Source organism: Hydra viridissima, unplaced genomic scaffold (assembly GCF_058129835.1).
Source record: "Hydra viridissima isolate aposymbiotic clone 2 unplaced genomic scaffold, HvirCarnegie_v1 scaffold_7, whole genome shotgun sequence".
Classification (NCBI taxonomy): domain Eukaryota; kingdom Metazoa; phylum Cnidaria; class Hydrozoa; order Anthoathecata; family Hydridae; genus Hydra; species Hydra viridissima.
Genome location: NW_028324306.1, coordinates 1432103 through 1450256, shown reverse-complemented (window position 1 = coordinate 1450256; position 18154 = coordinate 1432103). Strand labels below are relative to the sequence as shown.

General features: G+C 32.5%; 4 non-coding genes across 4 annotated transcripts; 2 read left to right on the top strand and 2 right to left on the bottom strand.

The window, feature by feature from the left end:
* Positions 1 to 8394: 8394 nt before the first annotated feature.
* On the top strand, positions 8395 to 8467 carry Trnar-acg (transfer RNA arginine (anticodon ACG)). Its single transcript has one exon. It is a non-coding gene; the product is annotated as a tRNA-Arg (tRNA).
* Positions 8468 to 12160: 3693 nt separating this feature from the next.
* Positions 12161 to 12233, bottom strand: Trnar-acg (transfer RNA arginine (anticodon ACG)). Its single transcript has one exon. It is a non-coding gene; the product is annotated as a tRNA-Arg (tRNA).
* A 4280-nt stretch (positions 12234 to 16513) lies between these two features.
* Positions 16514 to 16586, top strand: Trnat-ugu (transfer RNA threonine (anticodon UGU)). The gene has a single exon. It is a non-coding gene; the product is annotated as a tRNA-Thr (tRNA).
* Positions 16587 to 17763: 1177 nt separating this feature from the next.
* On the bottom strand, positions 17764 to 17836 carry Trnat-ugu (transfer RNA threonine (anticodon UGU)). The gene has a single exon. It is a non-coding gene; the product is annotated as a tRNA-Thr (tRNA).
* Positions 17837 to 18154: the final 318 nt, after the last annotated feature.

Here is an 18154-nt window from a genome sequence, read left to right as displayed (position 1 = left end):
ATATAAATAAATAATATTATCAAAGGCTGAAGAATTTTCTTCTCGCCCACCAAAAACCGCTAGAACTCTTTAATGTTAATTTAAAGGTTCAACCTCCGAAAGATTGTGAGTACTTAGCTGCAAGGCGGTAAAAAGTAGGAGGTCGTGTAAAATTATTCAGGCTTAAAACAAGTTTAACATATTGTTTAGAGTCTTAAACAAACGATTCTTTGTCAAAGCAAAAAAAAAAACTAAAATTTACTGTTCACCCCATATTTCTTATAGGATAGCTTAGTATATTTGATATGGAACTATGAGGGAGAGAAACAAGTATTTTATGAGGGAGAGAAACAAGTTTTGTGTGCTTAATTTTATCATGATCTAAAGTCCTTTTAAGTCGTATGACAATTCCCCCTCGTTCTTCCCAATGGAACTATAAAATTTTCCTCTCTTCCTGTAGATTTAGATCGTATACAGTATGATAGATGAGTTAGGTTCTTGGTCTTTTCTTTCTTCTTTTTCTTTATTTCGATTATCAATGCCAAATAATGTGCAATCAATTTGAATTTACAAACCACGTGCATTTTAACAAACTTTTTCTTTTTGTAACTTTACAACATTTTAATTACTTTTTTATAGTTTTGCCGCCTTCAACCCAAATATGTTTCCGGCTGCCACGATTCCTTTCATATAAATGTGTTTTGTATTGATACTTACAGCAAAACCGTCTTAATAATTAATAACTAATAACGTTGTAGTTTAGCCAATTATAAATTTTAACTATAGTAAATTATAAATTTATAGTTTTATCCTGAAAAATGTACTTTAAAAAGTGGTATTAGGAAATGAAGCAAGGCAAATTTTTCGTCGAGTCGATAAGAAATATGTTAATTATGATTTAAGGAAACGCGCATATTTTCAAATGTGAATTTTTCAAACGAATCACGTGTTTCGTGTCTTGAACAACATGGTCGTTTTAATTTGAGGATAAAGAACAAAACCTATTTTTCATTCGTTAATAATCTTTAAAACCGCTTCTTAAAGAAAAGTATTTTTTTTAATTCATTTGTTGGGAGAAATAATAAGTAAAAAAAAATGTGTAAAAGCTACCTATGGTTTTTTAAAACGATAATGTCAAATAGTTGTTGAATCTTTTATTAGAAAAAAACACCCCGGGCTTCTTAAGAGTAAAGCGAATAATAAAGTAATCATGAGTAAAACCATGAACCATAAAACCGGTGTCTTTTTTTCTTTTTTTTGATGTGACTCTAGATTTTTTTTTTTGTTTTTTTGTTTTTGTTTTTCTTATCCCAACAAAATATCAGTGTATGAACCAAAATGTTTAAAAATGAAATGAGATGTTTTTATGTTCATAAGGTTCTGGAACGCTTCGTAGTTAATGGAGCATCGCAATCGTAAAAGAAAGTTAACGTTTGAATAGTAAAAACAACGCCTTTATTACTTTAACAACTTACATATCCCAGCAAAAAGGACCGTGAGAAAATTTATTGTATTAAGTTTTGAAATACTTATAAATTATATTGAATAAAGACAATTTGAAAATTTCAAATCAATCAAATTTTAAACATGGTTACCTGTGTTTTAAATTTTAATGCGAGTACAGTTATGCAAGGGAAAGTTGATAATTATATCCACTTTGGTTTTATTCAGTATATTTAATAACAATAACAATGATAAAAGATACATCATTTTTCTATATTATCTCCTTGCTTCTCAATGCACTTGGTCTTTCGGTCAACAAGCTTTCATATTCCCAACTAGAAGAATGTATTTTGGTTGGTCCTGCAGCCATTTATATACCATTTCTTTTAGATCTTTATCCGTAAAAAATTGCTTACCTCTTAAACCATCTTTAAACGGTGTAAAGCTATGATAGAAAAGGGCGAGGTCTGGCTTTAGGGAGGGTGTTCCAGCACCTCAAATCTAATTGGTAAATGGTTTGAAGAGTGTGAGCTTTTGTGTGTGGGCGTGCATTGTCATGCAACAATAAAACAGCATTCGACAATAGGCCTAAATATTTAGTACGAATTGCTGGCTTCAGTTTATTGACCAGTTAATCTTTGTATCTTGCACTGTTGATTGTACGCCCCTGTTCCAGGTAATCTTTAAGTATAGGACCTTTTTGGTCCATAAATAAGGTTGCAATTACCTTTCCTACATAATCCTGAGTCTTGAGTTTCTCCGTAACTGGCGATCCAGGATGTCTCTACTCCATACAATGTCTTTTCAATTCTGGCTCATAATGATCGACGTACGATTGAGCAAATTTTGACAGACCTCATGACGTTTGCGCTTGTGGTCTTCAGCTAGCTGTCTTAGAACTCATTTTGCGCAGACTTTATGGAAGCCAAGTTCATTATGGATAATTTTAAACGTAGAGCCATGACTAATTTGCAAAGAACAAGCAACGTCATCAATAGTAACTCACTGAACTGCTGAATCTTCTTATTAGTGGTAGAAATTAAAGGGCATCCTGCTCCCTCTTCGTGCGTCACGCTTTTTTTCACATATTTAAGCATTTCTGTCCACTTATAAACACTTCTACATAAAAATGCACTGCCCCCATATTGTGATAAGAGGCTCTGATGAATTTCGGCCCCTGGTACTCCTTCTCACTAAAAAATTCGGAATTTTACACTGTAAAGACACAAAACTAACAGGTGTTAGTTCAACCAAATCATTGACAATTTTGAGGGATTGCAAATGTTCCTGGGATATGCCAAGAACCTTAAAAAAAAAAGGATGTTCACTTTGTTGCAAAATTGTCAAGTTTCTTACTAGTCGGATGCTGAAATGTCTAAATTTGTTTTAGAGGCTCAACTGAGCCTTCAATTTCTTGGAGTGTCACTATCATTAAGTACTTCTCCTCTATTATGACACATCATCAAAGAAACCGAAGGCAACTAGAGTTTCAAAGAAATACCAAAAGTGACGCTCAAAGGCTGTTGTGGCAGCCTTGGTAATTTTAGGGTATTAGGTAGTGCACACAGAAAATCTTTGAAGTGGCCAAATAATTCCATGTTAGGAAACCTTGAGAAGTCATGAACTCTGGAAACCTTTTCAAGGATAAATTCTGGGATGCAGTGACAACAATCCAAATTAATTAACTTTCGACCAAGCATTGTTTTAAACGAATACAAGCGCCATCTTTGTTCCAATATTTGAAGATGTTGTTTCAAAGCAGAGACCCTTGATCCTATTTCACCAGCTTCATTCATTAATTGTTTGTGTGATTGCTTGTCCCATTGAAGCAGTCGTCGCCATCTTAGAGCTTAAGGAAAAGCTCAGAAACCAGAATCGAAGTCAATCAACTTTACCTTTCTCTGAACCAGTAAGGCCATCCATTATCTTACCGCCACAATGTAAAATAAGTGGAACTGCTGGATCAAATATTTCCTAGATTTTCAAGCTAAAAAGCTTGGTGATGCTTTATGCGGGCTTTGTCCTGTAGCGCTGGCACTAATAATAACTTCCTGTAAATGCCATTGCAGAAAATCTATGTGCAGTCTTAATCTTTATGGTTGACATGCTATTTTTTTTTCAAGAAACAGGTTTATTAATACTTTTCTTGAAACTCATATTCTCATCAGTGTGGTAGTCATGGCCGCCGGTATATAATTATTCATAATGAGGGCCCCTTAAGAAAACTTCCCCGGGGCCCGAAATTTCTCTCGGCTGCTATGGTGGTAGTAGAACAAAAAACCTTCAAGACACCGCCACATGACGGAAGTTTAGAACTTTGAAAAGTTTCGTTCGTCGCACCGACTAACCAAATAGAAGTTGCTGAACGTATACTTTATGGGATCATTTCATCGGAGTTCTGTTGCTGACTCAGTCTAAGTGTAATAATTTAACAAAATGCATTGAACAGTAGTATTTAGTCAGTTAGTGAGGACAATGCGGAAATTAAAAGATTCCACTGGTTTTATCAAAACAAATCAGCTTTCAGCAATCGCCATAAAAAGATGAAAATTAAATTAGGATAGACTCCGGTCCAGAATACAAGGAAGTATGCAACCAGACGCCCCAGCCTCGTTGTCGCAAAAAACAGCATTATGCGCAAGTACAAAAACAAAAATGTCGTTAAACGCATCATAAATAAAAAGTCACGTGTTGTTAAAGAAAATGAACGAAAATTAACTTTTTTTTTTGTGAAAGTTATCTTTTCTTTCAATTAAAAATCACTTAATTTAGAAAATACACTTTTCAAATACAAAAGTTCATTACCATTTTTATCCATATCCTTGAAAAACTCTTTCTTCATTCCAAGTTTGATGTGTAAGGTCGGAAGAATCACATTTTCTTGTGGAATAAGGGTTCATATTTGAAATTGGATTTAACACAAACATATTATGTCTTTTGTGCCAGTCTTTAACTTTGTAGTGGTTTTCGGTCTCTGTTATCCCATAAACAAAGAAAGAAACAATATTTTTAAAAGAAAGGATATTGGCCGCCGTTGTTAAGTAATACGGCTTTTAAGTTTTTGAACCAAAAATAAAAAGCCTCAGTTTTTTTAAGCTAGATCCCTATCTTTCAGATTTTCTAACCGAAACATCCAAAAATCAAGTCAAACCAATCAACTGGTGCTGTTCAATTAAATGTCGTCGCAGCAGGGAGCTACTGAAAAGTGTATACTCCAATAATTGCCTATTAGCCTCAATTATTGCTTCGTTCGTGAGTAGTGTCTGTTGCTAAAGAAATCGAATTTTTTTTTTCTGTGAGATAATGGTTTAGATACTGATGCTACTTTTTACTCTCGATTTTTTTTTACATTCTCCTACATTAGTCAAGCCAAAAAATAGCAATTATCGTAATTATTTGCTTATTCACGTCAAATCAACGGTGCAGCAAAAAGTATAGAAAACGAGTTTATATTAAACCAGTCATTTAATACACCTATATCATTTGGCAATTTTATTTACAATCAAATATGTAATTTAATTCATGTAATATTTTGTATGTTAAAAAAAAATTGTTACACAGTGTAGTCAGTGCCATAGCTAGGCAGAGTTTTGGATGAAAGATGGAGCGTAAAAATAGCTTAAGAGTTCATTAAACTTTGTAACGAGCACTGTGAAAATGAATTGTAAATTGTTTGGTTAAATAGATCGTTAAATATATTGTTAATCGTAAATCGTTAAATTAAATTACCTATTAATAAGGCATAAATATTGCTCATTAAAAATTTTTAAATCATGCAAATTTTGAATCCATATTAGTGAACATTTTCTACAACAATCTTCTGCTTGCAATCAACAAGGTAGACTTTTTTTATTTAAAATATTTCTTTTCGATGTACGATGTATGATGTACGATTAAATACTTACATACTTATATATATGTAAATATTTATTTGTAAAGTTAGATGGATAGGTATACAGATAGATAGATTGATATATATAGATAGGTTTATTGATTGATTGGTATCTAGATAGATTGTTAGATGTATGATGAACGATATAGTTAAATTAAAAATTTTTTTCCCTTCCAGATGCCAAAAATTTTCTTAATTTGGGATTACTTTATCAAAATTTGTGAAAACAGAGCTAGTTGCATTGAGTGTAGTGAGGGTTACAACGTGCCTAGTGGAAGTACAACAGGGATGAGAAGCCATCTTAGGACAAACCACAAGACCAGCTTTGAAACACTAGAAATAAGAGAAGCAAGGGCGAAAACAAGATCAATAGTTTAGTCCAGCACCAGAAGAAAATTCAACTTTAAAGCCATTATCAGAGTCAGAGTTTGCAATTGTCAATATAGGAGGTCAAGAAAAGATCAAATGTCCTGCGACAAAACACCAACAAACCGAGCAGTCATCAAAAGTTAATGGTCTAGGAATGGCGACGAACAGAAGGAAGTTGTTGCTGCAATGATTCAGTGGATAGCATGTTGTCTTTTGATGCAGTTTACAACAATGACTTTAAACACTTTATGAAAGTATGTACAAAAGGACAGTATAAGCCAATTTCTTCAGATGACTCGCAAAATTTAGTCAACAAAATACCAGATGAAGGGGAGATTGAATAGTTAAGGACAATGATTGAGCTATTGGAAAAATTTGAAGAACTCTCCAACCTTGCAAGTGCAGAGAACGAGGTCTCAATAGTCCATGTCATTCCAAAACTCTTTAATCTGGAAGACGAATTGTAGTTAATATCACATGATCCACCCAATCCCATGAAGAAAGAGGTTGTTGATCATTACTTGTTGGAAATAAATGACAAGTTTTCCGAATGTGGAGCTAAAGTTTTAGAATACGCATATGCAAAACATGTTGAATCCACGTTACAAAGAATCAACATTACATGGCATTGGGCAAAAGTACAACATGACCAAGATATCCCTGAAGGAAGCTGTGTTCAACATGTGCAAGGCTGAACTTACGAACACCACCAACACATTATAATCCCTCGTTGATGACACGTAACAAGACACAATGACACAAGCACAGCCACAAGAAAACATAACAACTGGATACGTAAGAAGGTCTTCCAGAGGTTTAAAGGTCCAAACGTTTGGAAAAGTGGTAGATAACCCAAAAGAGAGGACCTCCTTGATGACCGAGATTAAGGTGGAGTTATAAAACTATTTAAAAACAACACCAATAGCCAGTAATGGGGATATACTTCGTCACCAAAAGAACCAATCCGTTAAGTATCCCAAACATGCCCGCTTCGCCAGGAGAACATTTGCAATTCCAGCAGCTTTCTTCAGTCCTGGACGAGTGTTTTTCATAGCTAGAAATATCTGTAGTGACAGGAGAACCAATCTGTCAGCATCCGAAGTTGAAGAACTTGTTTATATAAAAGAGAACTTGTTTACATAAAAGAAAATGAATGATATGCCTTTTACAGTTTGATTCAATTTTCCACAAAAAAAAATTGAAGTTTTCTTCTTTTTTGTAAATTTTTTTTTCCATTGTCGTAGCAAATAAAACAGCAAATAAAAATGACCAAATAAAATTTTAGATTTGAATCTAGCTGTTTTATACTTTAAATTTATTCTTTCGATGGATTGTTTAACGATGCAGTCTTTCGATCCATTGTTTAACGATGAAGATTTTTCGATGCATTGTTTTACGATGCGCGTTTCGATGCATTGACCATATTTAACGATGTACGATACGATGCGTCGCTACCTAGTAAATCATATCAATATGTCATGTTTTTTCCACATCTAAAAACAACTTTTATTGTTATCGTATTAACAGCAAATGGATTAACTGACATCAACAAAGTCGGACGTCAGTTAATCTCGCGAGGACCTCAGAAGTCAGTAATATTGATAACGTCCAAACAAAAACCAAATCTTATAGTTATCTTGCAGAGTATACACACAGCAATTCTCAAATATAAACTTAGTTTATAAGGACTCCATGATTACTTCAATTCAGGTAGAAATTTTTTGCAGTCATCAAAATATTTGTAGATTTTTTACCTTATGAGGAAAGCGTTGGAATATAAAATATATAACAGTTAGTGGTGACGCTTAGAAAAGTATGTTCGATTAGATGGTTTTTAATGAATCACGTCAAGCGATTTCACCGACTCTATAAGAATTTTTGAATATATGAAAGCTCAGTAGCGGATTAAAGGGGGCGGGGTGGTGGGGCGGTCAACTCCGGGTGTCACCCATTTTGGGGTGACACTTGGTACCTCAACTTATAGAACAAACAAAAATACAAAATTATTTTTAAGCCAAAAAAGATATTTTAATTATAAAATAAACACCTATTTTAAAAATGTTTTTTCGTCTTCGTTGTTGTTGTGCTTTGGTATTTGTTCAATATTAGAAATATAAATATTAATTGTTTAATGAAATACATGTTAAATTTAATGCTTTTAACTTTTGATGGGGGTGAAACTACCAACTTCCGCCCCGGGTGCCTTTCCGAGCCAGCCACGCCACTGTGAAAGCCCCAACAAAAATTTTTTTGAAGTCGCAAAACAGTGAGTCGAAAGTACACTTTTCTAATTACTTAATAGGAACCTTTAGAGTTGCAAATAACGTACCTTCGACGGCCCTGTCTTTACTTAATTAGCTTTTTCACAATTTCAAACAGCAGTCGCTTCAGATTTTTAGTTATTAAACCAGAAAAATTGAATGAATAAAACTTTCATTTCTTCATTCAAATAAGTAAAGAAAAAATTACATAAAAAAGATTCCTTTGTAAAAATTCATCGTTTTTAACATATTATCCTGTACTTAGGGGTAAGGAGACAGCTAGCTTTATTAACCAAAATCCCTCCCCTCCATCGCCCTTTAACTATTGTACAAAAATGCCTATTAAAGGGTAATGAAAAGATAAAGCTACTTTTTGTTATTTAAATTATTGATTTATAAGTAAACTATAGATTAAATTATTTAATACCTTAAATTACTTCAGTGACATGTGGCCCTGTGGCCCAATGGATAAGGCATCTGACTACGAATCAGGGGATTCCAGGTTCGAGTCCTGGCAGGGTCGAAACTTTCTTAATGATGTTTCTAACTTTTGTTTCATTATCAGCGAGTTAATCAAAACACTCTGATGAGCAGCTTCTTTTAAAAGACGATAAGTCTCTGTGTTAAAGTTGGTCTTTCAAAAATAAATTTACAAAATCGCATTGCCTGCCTTAATCTAGTTTTTCATTTTAACGATATAAATGATTTTGTAAACAGAGACCATGTTTTATCTAAGTCTCCAATAAATATTGACGCCTTTTGACAGCCTGCGTACGAGCACGAACGTACTGCGAACGGTTACATTCATCTGCAAAGTGCTTGGACGTTTGAGGAGCCTTAATTCGTTTCATAAGAATTGTCGTTGATTATAGTCCCAATGGATTAAGCTCATGACTTTTTCTGCACACGTGTAACCTCGAACCAGCTTTGCCAATTGGCAATACAGAATGCCAAATTTCGGAAATGCGGCATATATTGCTATTATCTTGGTATATATGGCATTATTTTGGCCTAACTGCATTACGTCGGTAATATAAGACGTGGAAAAAATATTAAAAATTGCGAAAATAAAAATAGGGTTTTCAAAAATAACACTTTCCAAAAATATATTCTCGAGTTATTTTCGCACTTTTCATTCTCCCAATCTCAAGTGGTATTGTGAAGCGCGTTTTTTCCCAAGTCACATTAAGAAAAGCAAATAAAACTAACGTCAGCTGAACTTCTTGCCTATGATGTTATTATCAAGACCTATATCTCCAGCCGCAATCAAAGTTGCAAAGACTTAAAATAGCCAAAATGATGTTTGTGAAATTCAGCACAAACATGCAATAATGAACTTCGCAAACCAAAAAATGATGGCTCCTGATTTTGATTAAGTGATGATTTAAAACCTTGTTTGTAATACTATAGTTTTTTCTCTAACCAACTCATTCATTTAAAATTAAATATATTGTTCAAATACTCAAACTAGCATTTTAATTTCAAAAATTGAAAAGATGATTTCATAGGCTAGACATTATTTTTTCTTCTAAAACAGACTTTTTTTACATTTTTACTATTCTACAGGTGTTCTAAGCTTCAAATGAGAAGAAAAGCGCTTTAAGTGTTAGACAATATTTGGTGCTACTTGACAACTACCCCTACATTTGTTTGGTTGATTATGATAGAGAATTTTATGCTTATTAAGAATCATATAAAAACAGTGAATTTTGTGAAAATTTAACAATAATGGCCTAAGTTTTATTAATCGACCCCAGACGGACAAAAGAGCTGTAAAACATTATTCTTGTAAAGCATGTGATTCTTATAAATGTAATTCTTATGAATTTGAATTTTATAACAGAATCAATGACTTTTTTTTTACAAAAACTTCTATCATTATTTAAAACAAAAAGTAATTTTTATTGAACAACAAAATTGGTATTCCTTGTAAATGTTCTTCGCTAAAAATGCTTTTAATAAATTTGTGTCATATTAGATTTACAAGATCCATCCAAAAGCATGAACTGTAAATGTATATAGTAACCAAACAGGATATGCTGTTATAATCTGATTCCAAAAGAGGAAAAACAATGTTTGGTAAATCTTTGCATCCACATAAATTCATACAAATAATCAGTTATTATTCACTCCAGACAACAGAGCCAGGAAATATGACCTGCTTTTTCTTATACAACAGACAGCTCCAAATGACTTATTGACTGTTTCATTTTTTAGTTTCTGTGTGCAATACAACTCATACTTTCAGCAAACAAGCCATGAGTTCTGTACCAGGGTTTTCAACTAACACCCAGTTACTGTTCTTTGAAAGTCAAATGCACATGAATAATGGCAAACATCGGACTGTTAATGATAGACTTTTAACTTAGAGGATTATGTATTGTAGTCTACAAGCTTTTAAAATATTTACGAGAGTTTTTACATTACCTGGTCAAGTCACACATTTGATGTTTCTTGGAAAAGTCTTTGGGAACTGAGAACCTGGGTTTTCCAATAAAGTTTTGGTCTTGCCAAAAATAAGAGTGGAAACTTTGAACAAATATGAATGTTACTGTATCCTTGTCTTCGATTAAACGTCTTTAAAGTAACATCTAGATTATGACAAAAACATTGACAAGATTACGGGAATTTAACCTAATGGAAACCAATGTGTAGGTTATTATTAAAGTGAAAACAACCAATATCTTTTTTTTACAGTGACTCTTCTGTGTGCTCAACCAATTTAGTTAAGGTACTAATTAATGCTATGATTCATCTACCTATAACTGTAAGATGTCTTGTTTGTAATCAGAGATCAAGTGATATTGCTACACCTGATGCTTTAGGATTTTTGTAAACAAATCCATCAATTAAACATTCAACTACAGGCACAAAATATAATTTTTGACCCACCATATTTAATAAAGAATGTTATACACAACTTAATGCATCATGACATAGTATCAGAAGGGAAAATATAGTCTTGGATGCATCCAAACATTCTAAATTTTGGACGAATGTTCGACGTGCTTCGAAATTTACAGATCGCCATTTAGATCCAGGACCATTATTCGTTATACATCATTCATGTTCTTTCAACTCTGATATCCAGTGAAAGTAATAAAATCTCAGAAACTACACATCCTGGAGACTTAAAGTTTACGGCCATTTTGTACTACAAGAAAAATTATCAGCCCACGCGTTTTATAACAGACTTTTTATGTTAATTTTCATGTTAATATTATGCAGCCATATGCTTTGCAGCGATAACAGCCGCATAATAATGTGGATTGACTCTTTTAATCAATAAGTACAAGCTGATGGAATTTTATCCCATTCTTACTCCAATGACTTCAATAAAACAGTTTTATTTCAGTTTTTATGCTTTTGAACTAGACAATCTAAAATCGTAAGTGTTCTATTGAATTCAAGTCCGGTGTAGAGATGGCCGGCTCCAAACTCTCACATTTTGAAGCAGAAAACCACTGTTTTAACAGCTTGGATGTGTTTGGGGGCATTTTCCTGCTGAAATCTCCGATTCTGCGGTACTTTTCTTTAGCATAAGGTAGTAAATCTTCCTCTGAAATACCCTTGTAAATAGCAGAGTTCATTTGATCTAGATCTACGGACCTATTGTACACGTCCAAATGTTAACTGAGCTGGAACAAAATTGCACATTTATTACTCATTTGTTCATTACTTTTAGTAATTTGTAAAATCTTTATTTTGAACAGCTGCGCTTGAAATAAAACTTTTACTTGATATTTTTACCGTCGGCCGTTTTCATAAAAAGCAATCAGCATTTCGTATTAAGGAATATTAAAAATCACTGATTTTTAATATACCTAATTACTTAAACTATTGTTGATTTTAATTACTGATAGAAATCGTTGTAATATAACGGTTTTTATCAGTAAATACATATTGAAAAAAATCAATATAACTTATATTGATTTTTTTCAGAGAAATAACTTTCAGTTTACAAAACAAAGTTTTTTCTTACTGATAAATAGCAGGCTAATAATTTTTACGTTTCGTAAAACATGAAATGAGAACTTAAACATAAAATTTTATATGAAACTAATTGCATTCAAATTAAATTTTTTAGAAAACTACGATAATTTAGCTGACTGGTTCTTCTTTAAAATAAAAAACTAATTAGAGTATTTATTTTCAGGCTTTTGTTTATTACTTCAAGCTCGATCAAAAACTTTTTTAAAAAGTTAAGAAAAGGTGACGACCCTGCCAGGACTCGAACCTGGAATCCCCTGATTCGTAGTCAGATGCCTTATCCATTGGGCCACAGGGCCACTTATTATTATTGAAATTTTACTAATATTTAAAACAAATTTTGAAAATAAGGCGGTTTTTTTGTTTTTTTTTTTAATGAATTTGTTGACATGCAAATATTTACCTTCACGCAAGAGAATCATCCGTAAGTCATATCTTTGAATAAATAGAAACAAAGTGAATAAAATTCAGAAAAATCCTGTATTATATTGATGCTGCATATCTTTCAAAATCTTCAAATTGTGGATCAACTCAGTTGGGATATTACAGCCTCATGCTACAACCTGTTATCGTGTTACAGTTTCATATCCATTCATCAGGTTAAAACCTTCATACTTTCAAATGAATATAAGATTATTTAGGCTGGTACTTTCTTTGTCACTATTTATTTGATCTATATGATCCTGCAAATATCTAAATTTAGTTTGACCACAAAGTTACGCTAAAATGTCAGTCGACTAATTTTAGTTATACTAAAAATGTGGTCGACTAAATTTAGTTAAACTAAATTCTTAGTCGACTAGTTTTTGTTAGACTAAAAAGTTAGTCGACTAAATTTAGTTACGGTTTTTTTAGTTAAGTTAGTGACAATTTTTAGTTTTGGTCACAACAGTGTGTTTTTTTTCCTCTACCACTTGATTTCTAAACATTTCAAACATGTTGCTGATTAAAAAATCTTTCGACATTCGCTGTCGAAAGATTTTTTGTTGGAGAAATAAATAAAAAAACAAACAAACTCTGATTGGAAATGTGTTGCATCCCAAATGTGTTTCATCCCAAATGTGTTCCATCCCAAATGTGTTTCATCCCAAATGTGTTGCATCCCAAATGTGTTTACTGGAATTAAAGTGTTATGCATATTGCGTAACGCACTAGACAAGTTTTTGCTTTATGAAAACGCGAAGTTAAATCTAAAAAACCAAAGATGCTGTGAATCTTAAAATCCAATAAATTCTAAAATTTTCGGCAGAAAACTCCGACACTAATAACGACACTTTTAACAATTGCAAAGCTGGAAAAAATCTCGTGAAAAGTCCAAAATAACTCCAAAACAGTCCAACAGCTAAAAAATGCAACAGCAAGGCGAACATATAAAAAATCGTCAAGTATCATGGATTTAGTTCTAAACCATTTACAAAACAACATTTTATTCAAAAATTAAAGCATTATTGCTAAGCTTTCTACTTTTTATACACCCATATTCTTAAACTTTCTTTTTTTATATATATCTAATGAATATTTTAACTAATTAATAATTAAATAGTTAACTAATTTTAATTTTTTTTTTTCAGGATCTTCATTGATCTTCTGGCTCTTCACAGAATATTTTCTAGAAATATCATACGGATCAGACGACACAAGAAGATTGTTCATCACATCTTCCATATTTTGGGTCCGAGTGAATTTTTTTAGAAAAATGTTCCCTGTACATTTTTACATCCATGTTTCTATATTGCTGTGCTTCTTCAAACAGTAAAAACCTAAAGGCACAATTCTTGATTTAGTTATTTCCATGAAATAATATGTACGGTTGTTAGAAGGGGGGAAACCATAGGTAATGTTTTATATAAAACAGCAGTCTTCAAACAAAACATTTAAAACCTTTGTGGTTTATCGGAAAGTGACTTGTGAGAGCTAAAAGTATGATGAAAAATCGATATACAATATTTTTTTTTGGTGCCCCCGTTATAGCTGTTGAATATTCATACTCAAAGGACTCACAGGACTCACAGGACTCACAGGACTCACAGGACTAGATTTCACATCAATCATTACCTTATTTGCTGCGATAAATACAAGAGAAGCATTTCTGTAATTAAACTTGATGTTTAATCATTGGCACCATTGTTTTTATTTTTTCTTGTTTACAATATAGGTGGAAGGTTGTAAATGAGTGATATATAAGATGCCTCAAAATATTAAAGCGGCATGGGTTTCACTCAGCCTCTGTGAGGCTTTGATAAAATCACTAATAAAGTTAATAAAACTCATCTGATAAAATTGGTATCAATGATGCTCGATGACGCTATGAAGACACTATGACGAATGATGGCGCTAAAAATGAAGTCAAAAACCATATTGCTGTATGAATATTTTTCGTTAAATAAAAATGATTTTTAACATTTTAAAAAAAGTATTTTTAGAACATCTTATTACCAAATAAAATGGAGTAAAGATAGTACAGCATTTTTTATGTGATTTTATCTTTAATCAGACAAAACTGTATTTTGTTAGAAATATGCATATATAGAATGTATTAGAATCAGTCAAACTATACATCAAATAGAGAAAATAAAACAGTGTCACGCCGGCTTATAATACGTTTGTTTTCAAAAACTTTTTTACGGATTATTATTGCAAAAAGGTTGTTTGAAGAAATTGGAATCTCGTGCTTTTCTTCTGATTAGCGTCTTTTCATAGAGAGTTCTACAAAAATCTTGATAGCTTTTGTAGCTCTTTCCTTATAAGAAAGACAAGTTTTCTTATCTTCCATTGACTCATTTTGTAATTCTTTAAGAAAATTATCAAAGTATGAAAGTAGTGCTTGAGAATTTAAATTATAAAGTGTACACCTACCCAATGATTGTGGGACTTTAAAATGTTTGGCTTTCTTATAGAACTTTTAGTAGGTTATACTAAATGTCCGTGCTGCCATCGCTTATGGGATAGTATAACAGACAAAATGCATTACCAACAACACTCACAGCCTAAGCGGACTGAGTTTGAAATAAGAAAACATAACATTAATTGGGAATCAATAGTAGAGCCTAGTTGGGTAATGGCCCGTGACGAATTTTTATTGCTGCTCAATACTCACGAAACTCTTAGCCCAGCAAACATTTTGACCAGCAAACATTTAGCCTAAAAAAGACGTCTTAAATATGTCTTTTAGACGTATTAGACGTTTTTTTATACATCTAAAGACGTCTTTTTTAGACTCGATGTTTGCTGGGAGGCAGCCTTGAAGTAATAATTCATAGTTGAAATCAAAAGAATGGATAATTGACAAAAGCTTATTGGAACTACATGTTTAAGTCCAACTAAAAAAAAGCTTTACAAGTTTAAACTTTTCATTGAATTGATTGTAGAGTACGTATATTGTTGTATCTCTAAGAAATGTAGGGGAACATGGGGTAAGATGACGAATGGGGCAAGATGAAAACATATTGTTATCTTCAAAACTCAACTAAATATGAAATCTGACTGTAGCTGAAAGGGAAGTAGATTACATCTACTAGATTTATTTATGCTTTCTTTATAAATATTATTTTCGGAATCAAAAATAATTATTAAAAAGGTTTTCCCTTTGTAAAGAAAAAAAAAATTTATCCGCTTGTATTTGATTTATTTCATTATTACATCACCAGCCAAAGGTAAGCAAGAAAATCTCATTCAGTTCAATTTGGAAGCCACACAAGTAGCATTAAGCTATGATAACTTATTTATGTAGAGTTCTGAGTCATTTTGAAGATTAAGTAGCCTAGGGGCAAGATAAACGGGGCAAGATGAACGGGGCAAGATGACTTGTTTGTCGTTTCGCCAAAGTGCATGTTTTACCATAAACCTGAACTCTAATAACTTTTGTGTAGCTTTGTGTCTTTGTTAAATTGCTTTATTATGCATTAAAATATTTTGTTTGACATTTGCTTTATTTTGTTGTGTTGGAATTTGCTATGAACTGATTAGTAGACTTTTTTTTGCATAGCTCTATATAAATTATAGTTTAATTGTTTAAAAAATTATATAACCGTTTGTATTACATATCTCATTAACTAGAATTTATGATATCGTGTTATTTGAGAAAGTAATGGTATAATGGAATTTACTTTTTTTAAAGTCGCCATCTTACCCCGCATACGGGACAAGATGATAATTTGAGGTAACTTTGGTTAATGAGTTTTTTCCAGGTTGTTTTTGATTTTTATATGGTTTTTTTTTATACATATGTGACGCATAATAATTTTTTTTCCACTTTTTGATAAAGCTTAACTTATTGAAACAGTTATTGAATAAGATATAAGTGCTTTTCAAAACGTTCGTCATCTTGCCCCATGTTCCCCTGCTGCTTCTCGACCTAATGGCTAATATCAAGTGTATGAGTCGCCCGACGTGCAAGTATTAAACTGATGCTTCTTAAGAAGCTTTTGTTTACTCACTGCAATGGGAAGGCAAACTCTGAGACGACATTCCAAAGGGTCTTCCCGAAAAAGTGTGGATAAATCTGCAAAGCTATTGCTGCTAAACCCATAACTTAAAAATCCTTTTTGTTTATATATATTTAATATTTTTAATCATATAAGCCCGCGTAGCTCAGTGGTTAGAGCACTGGTCTTGTAAACCAGGGGTCGAGAGTTCAACTCTCTCCGTGGGCTTTTGAAATTCGTTTTACATTTTGAAATAGTTCTTTAACTTAAGTCATAAGATATTTAATGTTTACATGTACGGGTACAGGTTTTAATGCCTGTACAAAAAGTATTCTCGCAAAGGCATTATCTGAACCTACTCGTACACAAGTACGTATGGACATCGCCCGTACAATTTGTAATTTACCCGTATACGCTTGATAGTTTTAAAGTGCATTTTCATTACACTCGTATATGCCCGTTAAAGAAATGTTAGATTTGAGGTTTACGTTTTAATAAAATTTAAGAGTGAACTTTTAATAAAATTTAAGAGTGAACTTTTAATAAAATTTAAGAGTGAACTTTTTCTGCGCATTAAAGTCTCTTAGAGAGCTTTGTGATATCAAAAGAAAGCGGAACTTCTGTCTGAGACTCTTCTCTTCTTCCTCCCCTAACTCCGCGCAGTCAGAAACTCTCAATCTTTGAAACTCTCACTGTTGTGACCAAAGAAAACTATGAAAGCTCCCCGTAACGACTATAAATTGTGGAATTTTCAGAGTTCAGTTTTTATTGAAGTTTTTGATTTGTCCAACTATTTTCACCAAGTGTGTCTGTTTTGTTTGTATAAATGTATTTAATTTGAATAACAACTGAAATATCATTATATAATAAGATATTTCAGTTGTTATTTTCTTTTAATGGGCATATGCGGGCATCCTAAAGGTGTTGGGTAAAAGCAACGGGCTTCTACGTAAAGTAGCTTTTTTATGCAAGAATAAATTATGTTAGTTATACGGGCATTTAACGGGCGATACTGTCCGTACTTGCCCCCTGATCGAACCCGTACACCTCGAGTATCCTGTGACTATTTATTTTTGTATCTTCATAGTGCACAAAAACAAAATCGCATAATTCGTGGTTTTATTCGTCCAACTTTTAACTGGTAGATGAAATGTTACAGCTTAATATCATTTTTTATACTGATTTCAAATCAGAACTTTGAAATCACGTCATGTTAGAAAAATTTTTTTTCTTTTTCTTCTATAGAAAAATCGACATTTCTAAGATTTCTTGATTATGGGTTTTCTTACGTAAGTTTCTTCAGTGAATGAATAAATCATGAGTACTTAAAACATAATTTGCTTTTATTTAATACTTTGTTGGTCTTACGAACCCAACAGTTTATTGAAAAGAAAAGCTTTAGTACAGCCCACGGAGAGAGTTGAACTCTCGACCCCTGGTTTACAAGACCAGTGCTCTAACCACTGAGCTACGCGGGCCATGATATAAAATAAATTTATGTATAAATTAAATTCCAAAATTTTAAAAAAAAATTATTTTGACTTTAGGTTTTTATGAAAACAGGTTTTTACCTATATTGGAAAAAGGTTCGAATGTTCTCAAAACAATTTAAAGTTCTGCTTTATTGCTTTTTAACTCCTGAGCAGCGCTCAATCAGCCAAAGGTGAGTTTTTTTAACCACAAGTTGTAAATGCGAGGTTATGGCAATCAGCTTAATTGTTGAAAATGGGGAGTATATCGAGTGGATTGAGGAAGATGAATTAGATTCGGCCGATACTTATATCATTTGTAACAAA